Below are 8,245 nucleotides of genomic sequence, written 5' to 3'. Positions count from 1 at the left end.
TCCGTGTTTTTTATTCCTGTGGGGCAGACCCCAAAGTATTAAAAGTAGCTTTGCAATTCCTTAAAAAAAATCAGCTCCACTTTAATTTCCAGGTTTTGATAGCTCATTCTTCCTTATATTATGTCAATTTCCAGTTATTCTTAATCTTAGTTACATATTAGAATGATGCGAAGAACCTTTTGAAAAACAGTGATGCTAAGCACTGCTTCCAGAGATTCTGAATCAATTAGCCCAATGTATTGCAAAATCTTCCTAGCTGTCTCTAATGTAAACCCAGGATTAACAACTAGTGTTCTAGGTAAAAGACTCATTCATTCCATAAGCCTAGAATCTAAACTTTTAATCTTTATTAAATTATTTATTCATAATTTTTTTGTCTTTAGTAAATTATTTATTCATTCTAATTTGTTATACATGGTGGCAGGATGCAATTCATTTAATATTAAACATATAGAGCACAGTTTTTCACGACACTGGTTGTAGACAAAGTATGTTCACACCATTCGTGTCTTCATACATGTACTTACCCCTTGCCCTCTCCCTGTCCCTCCCTCCCTTTTGCCCTATTTGAGTTCCTCCATTTCTCCCATGCTCCCTCTGCCTATCACCATTATGCCATTATGAGTCAGCATCCTCATATCAAAGAGTCCATTCAGCCTTTGGTTTGGGGGGATTGGCTGACTTCACTTAGCATTATATTCTCCAACTCCACCCACTTACCTGCAAATGCCATGATTTTATTCTCTTTTAAGACTGAGTAATGTTCCATTGTGTATATATACCAAAGTTTCCCTATCTATTCATCTATTGAAGGGCATCTGGGTTGGTTCCACAATTTAGCTATTGTGAACTGTGCTGCTATAAACATTGATATGGCTGTGTCCCTGTAATGTTCTGTTTTTAAGTCCTTTGTGTATATTCCATTACGCAGAATTTGTATAAACAGCCGAAATTGAATACAATTAGCTCTCCTATCTGCCAATTCCACAATCATGAATTCAACCAACTATGCAGAAAAAATTGTGTCTGTGCTAAACATGTACAGAATTTTTCTTGTTATTATTCCATAAACAACACAGTATAACAACTATTTCCACAGCAATTACATTGTAACTAAGCAGGAAATGATTTAAATCATAAGGGAGGATGTGTGTATGTGTATGCTATATGTAAATACCATGCCATTATATATAAAGACCTGGAGCATCATGGGTCTTGGTATGCATAGGGTAGTGGGGGAGGGGGTGATAGAACCAATCCCCACATGGATACTGAGACAAAACTGTATGTAGGAAAGTAATTAATCACTCTCCCATACAAGCTCCTCCTGGCTTTCTCTTACACATTATTGTGCTCACACCCTAATAGGTTTAAATCTTTGGAGTTTGCCTGCTGAAGCTTCTAGAGAATCTGTTGCTTCTCTCTCCAATTCATTCTATCCTGTACATGCTGATGGCCACTGCCCTAGTTCAGTCCTTGTTCTGTTCTTTAGTCTCTTTTTATAGTTGTTTCTCAACCAGTATTCTGCTTTCATTTTCTTGCTCTTTACTCAGTTCTGTATTTCCATACATTCAATTTCATGCATTTTCTCAACTTTCTCCACCTGGTGTTTGAAGCATCCAAGACTAAGATGTCAGTATGACAGAAGAAAAGAGAAGATAAAGGAAATCTTGGGAGGATGCTATATGTTGATTATAATCAGAGGTTCAATTTAGAAAGATTGGGATAAGATATGGGACTCAAACTACAGTAAGAAGCTTGTCAGAATATACATGTATTCAGAATCCAGGAATCCGCCCCCAGATGGCAGCACACTGGTAAAGAGGAACAATAGTTTGGAATGACTTTCCAATTTCCCTCTGAGGGATGGTCCTCTTCCTATTCTCCCACCTGATGCATCCTTCTCTACACTTGCAGACTGTCTCTGTTCATTCAAATTTCATTGTAAGCCAGTTCTTTCTGAGGTCTACCCTGCTTGCACGATTTAAAGTGCCCTTCCTCCTCCATCTCTCCAGCCATTACACCCTATTTTTTCTCTTCATTTGTGAGTTACCTTGTTACTCCTTCTCCCCTTAGAACTCATTCCCGCTCCAAAGTGTAATGCAAACTGCTTAAACAAAAGGACCTTGACATTTTTACTGATATGTGTATCTTCAAGTTCTAAAACAGCATATGGCAGGAGTACAATAAAAATTTGTTGGATAATAAACAAATGGAGGAAACACATATAGAAAATAACACAGTATTTCAAGGGTTTATGGATTTTAGACAATTCAACATAGGCTGACAGGCAGATGTTCTAGAGTGGGCTCAGATAGGTCAAAAGTTTCAAGGGGGGGCTGGGGATGTGGCTCAAGTGGTACCGCGCTGGCCTGGCATGCATGCAGCCCAGGTTCTATCCTCAGCACCACATACAAAACAAAGATGTTGTGTCTGCAAAAACTAAAAAATAAATATTAAAAAATATCTCTCTCTCTCTCTCTCTCTCTCTCTCTCTCACTCTCTCTTTAAAAAAAAAGTTTCAAGGGGGCACTTGTTGGGGATTTTGGATTTGTCCCATGCCTGATATTTTTGCCAAGTAGCTAGATAAGGTGAGAAGTTTATTTATAGCAAGCCTTAACTGTATATTGTTATCATCATGAGATAGTCTGAACACACAAACACAGGTGAATTATCCATCTCAGATGATAAGAAAGTGGGATTTGGAGCAGGTGGATGACTTGTTATTTATCTAATTATAAAAATGCATCCCACTTTATCTCTTAGGAGGAGAAAGTGGATAGTTACCTAAGGGAGGTGGTATCAGTACTCACCTGGGAACGCCAATGGTATGAGTGTGGGAATACTTCAAGTTGCAATGAACACTAAATTTGAGACCTTGAAATAATTCAATTTGTTCTGCTAGGAGTAATGAAATGTGTTTGGAGTGACCTGGAGGGCAGATGTGAGCAATGCAGATGTTAAGTTTCAAACCAGAGAGCTGCCTTAAAGATCATTTACAGAAGTTTGTATACTTTACAGAGAATGATTTGAGACCAAGAAACATTCATTAACTCACTCAAGATCGAACAAGAGAGAGAAACCAGGACTGAATGCAGCATCTCCACAAACCTAAGGAGTAAGCCAGGGGACTCTCCACAGTTCACTCTGAAGGGACATCAGTGTGAATGCTGAAAACTTGCTTTTACCTAAGATTTCATTTTGTAAAACTTTTAAAATTTTGTTTATTTTCAGTGTTGTTTTTCTATTTTTAGCCACACTTCTAAGAAACTAATATCAGAATGTTTATATATAAGAGGTCTAAAAAATTAGGAGGTGGAAAAGTGTTTTTATTTATGTTACATTTTATTTCTTAATTTCAAAAACATACTTTCTAGGTATTTGCGGTTTTCTCTGAAAAAAAAATAAAATATGGAAAGTATTTGCTAAATATATTTTTATTTAATGGAAATTTTGTTGTCTAAAATGAAATGAAAAGGGAATTGGTATAAAATAGAAGCCTATGTAGGTTAGATTTTTTTTAAGGGCTAAATTTGGACTTGATGTTGACTCACAAAAAGCAGATCATTCAATGTCCATTGTGTGTGTTTGAGCTCTGTGAACACAAACAAATGTGTTTGGTGCTGCAGTGGCTTTTCATGGTTCAGCCCACATTGTTCCCTGCACTTAAGTCATAGTGTACATTCTATGGCCATCAAGTCATAGCGTACATTCTATGCCGATGGCCATCAATGCCTGGGACATTTTAACCTATATAGAGTAATATGGTTTGCAATACTTCTTGACCTTCGTGTTTTGAATTTCATATAAATCTTGATTGGCTCAGTACTGATTTCCCACCCGACCCAGAACACACAGGTTTATGAACTTTAAAGGACCATTTGGCCAGTTTTCAAATTTAGAAAATTACTCTTGCAATCTCTTGTTATTTTTATACCTTCTTAAAAATTTTTTTGAATTATTTTATGTTTTTTAAGGAAAAGATCAGAAATACACATGACAACTAAAGAAATTTTCACTGACTTTTCTAAACTTGCAAATCTCCAATGGATTTCCTCTATTTCTCACTCTTATCCCAAAGAACTCTTAGAAGGTGGTATTGCTCTAAAATCCAATGTAAATTTAGATGTAAACTTTGCCTAAGTCACTATGGAGCACAAATTGGGTGCACATATAGCATGAGAATTCTGTTAAATCATGTCCTAAAAAAAAAAAAAAAAAAAAAAAAAAAAAAACAATTAAAGGGCTAAGATTGTGGCTCAGTAGTATAACTTTGCCTAGCATATGTGAGGCACTGGGTTCGATCGTCAGGACCACATACCAAGAAATAAAATAAAATAATTTATTAACAACTAATAAAAATGTTTAAAAAAACAAGTAAAACAAATATGATCTCTCCATTAATATGCTTTAAAAAGTGACTCCATTTTCTTCCTGTTTAATGTAAATCTAGGCTGATAAATAGTTGGATAAAAGACAAAGATCAAAGTCAAAATGATTTCCCAAATAGCTACATATATTTTTTCCACAATTTTCCCAGTTGGAGAGCTGTATTTATTATTCCACATCTCTACACATTTTAAGCATTTTCTACCACATTACTTTGAATGACTCATATAACTTAACTAATGACAGGTACTTGCCCTTCCTGTATGGTCATGTTACTTAGCTAAGAGCATACATCTATGGAGGCCATATGTGTCTTTCTTTATAGCTCTATTCTTGACCACTGTTATAAAATTGTGCTGCAATTCTTTGAATGGCTTCCAAATAAGAAGATAATCAAAATCTGAAAATATGAGAGACTTTGACAGTCTAATCAGAAGCCTTAAAGATAAAAGTGGTATCCTGAGTATTTCAATTATTCTCCCAGGAACCTCCCTCCATATTAAGGCTCAGATTCCTTGGTCATCTTTTGGTGTTTGCCTGCTCCAGATGCCTTCACAGGGCATTGGGGGCTCTTCACCATGATCCCTTTCAAGACCACCTACTGTTCTACCATTAGATTTAAATTCTACCTGGCTTGTGTGCTCTGTTTAACTGCTTCTAAATCATAAATTGATAAGTCAACACTGTTTTGCTTCCAAAAATACATCATGGAGTACCTCTTCTAAAAAGGTGACTATAATTTACCAACCAAAATTCAGAACAAATTACCTTATACTCCTTGATTTTAGAGAACTTAAATAATCCAACATGACTATTTTCAGTGTTTGGGGGTTTTTCCTCAGATAGTTGTATTTTAAATGCTATAAATCATCATTGTTTTTCATCATCATTTAAATGGAAAAATCATTATCATTTATCTGGGGCTCCCTGGGTCTCTTTCAAGAACGTCTATCTTAGGAAAGTGCTAATGATCAAATTCAAACTCTCTCCCATGATGTTTAACATACACTATCTCCAGTGTTGATACTGATACTTTCTCTTTCCTAGGTCCTAATAATTCCCCCTATAGCATAGATTTGTGATAAAGCAAAAATGCATGCTTACTCTGGACACCTGGAAGAATGTCCACAATGACAGACAAGTGAGTGTGATGTTTCCCTCCTGTAACTACTTATTCTGGTCCTCCTTAAGCTTATTCTGGTCCTTCCACCCAAAGACACTAATGGTTTTGATAAAGGCATAAGACTTTGAAGTTCTCTTGAGAGTATATATGATTTCATTTTTAAAGATCCCCTTGAAGAGTTATATAAGAGATATGCAATGCAAATTTATAGCATAATTAGGAACAGTTCATCACTTAGTGACTGGCTTTATGTACTATATCCACAACTATCAGACAGCTATTTGGTTTTTAAGATTTACATCTTCTTTTTGTTAATACAATAGTTATTTTGTGTGCCAATTTCTTTGATTCAAAGAAAGTTGTGCATAGTGGTAGAACAGCTTTTGAAAGAAAGAAAATTCACATCTTGTTAGGGGATATGATACTGTATATTGCCTAAGATCTATGCAAGGTGTGCTATTTCCATTTAGCATTTTCTTATCCTCAGAAATGAGGTGGTTCATTTCAATTCCATTACATGACTATCTTCAAGCACCATTTATATTTATTTTAAGAGAGGTCCCCAAAAAGTCAAAATTGGACAAGGATATTCTGAATTGCACCAGCACAATTTAATACAATACGTTTACATTTAAAACTTTTACATGTATAGTTGCAAATCTTATTTCAAGCATAACTTGATATAATATTTTGACAGACAAAAATATATGATTTAGGACCATTATATGCATCTGTCTGTTCAGTAGCAAACTTATAATAAATTATACATTATAGCAAACATAATAAATTATATATTATACCAGAGTAAATTTTTTGAAAGCTAAAAAGGAAAAATTCATAATTCATGTTTAAAATATATTGCTAATTCATTATGTTCAAATAAAAAAGCCAATAGCCATTACATCAAATTTAATTGTTTCAAGCTTACATTCATTTGATATTCACATAAAATTCATGACTTGTAAGTGTACCAATGAAGTTTAATTTTTGACACTGAGTATTTGAATGCTTGTTTTTTATATATCAGTCCAGCAACAAGCTTGATGTTTTGAATGTGGGTTGGGGAAAAAAGCATTAAAATTACCCAAGAAACATGTTACAATCAGTGCAAAATATGAAAATGTGTTTTATTCTAATGCTTTAGCCACAGGTATTGCCTCCAAAGGTTAATATAGTCAGTGTCTAAAATGTTCTGGGTAATTTATTTTTATTGAAGATGAAGTTTGAAGGTACATTGAATAAGGCTGGAAAAATTCAACACCATCTACATTACCCATGATGACAAAACAGAGCCGGTCTCCTCCATCTTCCTTGGAAATTGAAGGGGAGTTTATGCCTGAATGTGCACATAAATAAAGATCTTGAGATTGTTTCATTCCTTTTGACATTTTGGCACTTTAAAAATCACTTGCTAATATTTAGTGCATTTATAAATCTGAAAATACATTAGTTTTTTTATATACCTAGGTTGAGAACAGATGGGAAATAATGGATTAAATGAAAGTCCATTATCTTTTAACTTAAATTATTTAACTGGTTTTAATAGTTGGATAGGTTAAACCTTGTATTTCCCTGTACCTTTCTATTTTTACAAAATGAATTAAATGGGAAGAAAATTTACTATCAATATTAATTATTTTTTCACAGAATTTTAATAAGGTTGTTAGAACAATTGTTACTCAAGAAAATTGTTAAAAGCAATGTCTGTGGAGAGTATGCCCCACTGTTGAAGGCTACAGTGTAGATGATGTGCTTCCTGATGCTAATAGTGTATACCTGTGCCTCAATGAGCTGAGACGAATGTTACAGGATGGAATGGACAGAGTTGCTATTTGGGTGCATGGTACATGTGGAATATCAGTTTTCCAGGAACTGTAGTCCCCATTGGTCAATACTTTTACATGTCATATGTTTTTATCTGTTTTTTTTTTTTTCTAATCAACTTCCTTTCCCTGGCTCTCTTCTCAATCATGTCTCAGTATCTTGGATTCCTGTACTCAGTTTCCAAAAGCATACCCCTCACAAGTACTCCACAGTACTAAGTAGATCCTCAAAAAATATATGAATAAAAAATTATCTTCATTTAGGTATATATGGTTTTCAATAAAAAATTTTGAACGCATTGTCATATTTATCATCATGTTTCAATAAAGCACTGTAAATATATAGGACACGACAATATGTAAAATGATTTCATTTCACATTTAACAAACTACATTGGGAATTTAACTTGTTTTTATAATGAAGAAAATATTTGTTTTGAGATAATTCTATTTGAAACCTAAAAAAAAAAAATTCTATTCTATTCATTGTATAGACTTAATGCCAGACATGGAGTTAACAGCATTTTCCTTATGAATCACAAAAAGGAATATTTTTTGAAAAAAGTGCTTCTGTTTCAAAATTCAGACTAGCTTTCTTTATTGAATAGAATTCCCGGAATATTTTTCAGCTCATAAATATACTCTGATTTTGTCAATACAGCTCCAGTTATTTCAATAATGTATGATTGGTGGTCAAAGAATTAATAATTCTATAATGGATAAAAACCATTATATATATATATATATATATATATATATATATATATATATATATATATATATATAGATATAGATAGATATAGACAGATAGATATATATGTATTTTAACGCCAGACAAGGAGTAAAATAATAGTGACTGACCTCATGAAAACTATGTACACTTCAAGTGTTAAAATTGATGGCTTCTTCC

This window comes from Callospermophilus lateralis, chromosome 11 (assembly GCF_048772815.1).
Source record: "Callospermophilus lateralis isolate mCalLat2 chromosome 11, mCalLat2.hap1, whole genome shotgun sequence".
Taxonomy (NCBI): domain Eukaryota; kingdom Metazoa; phylum Chordata; class Mammalia; order Rodentia; family Sciuridae; genus Callospermophilus; species Callospermophilus lateralis.
The sequence above is the reverse complement of the archived record's forward strand: the minus strand, read 5'-3'. Positions refer to the sequence as shown.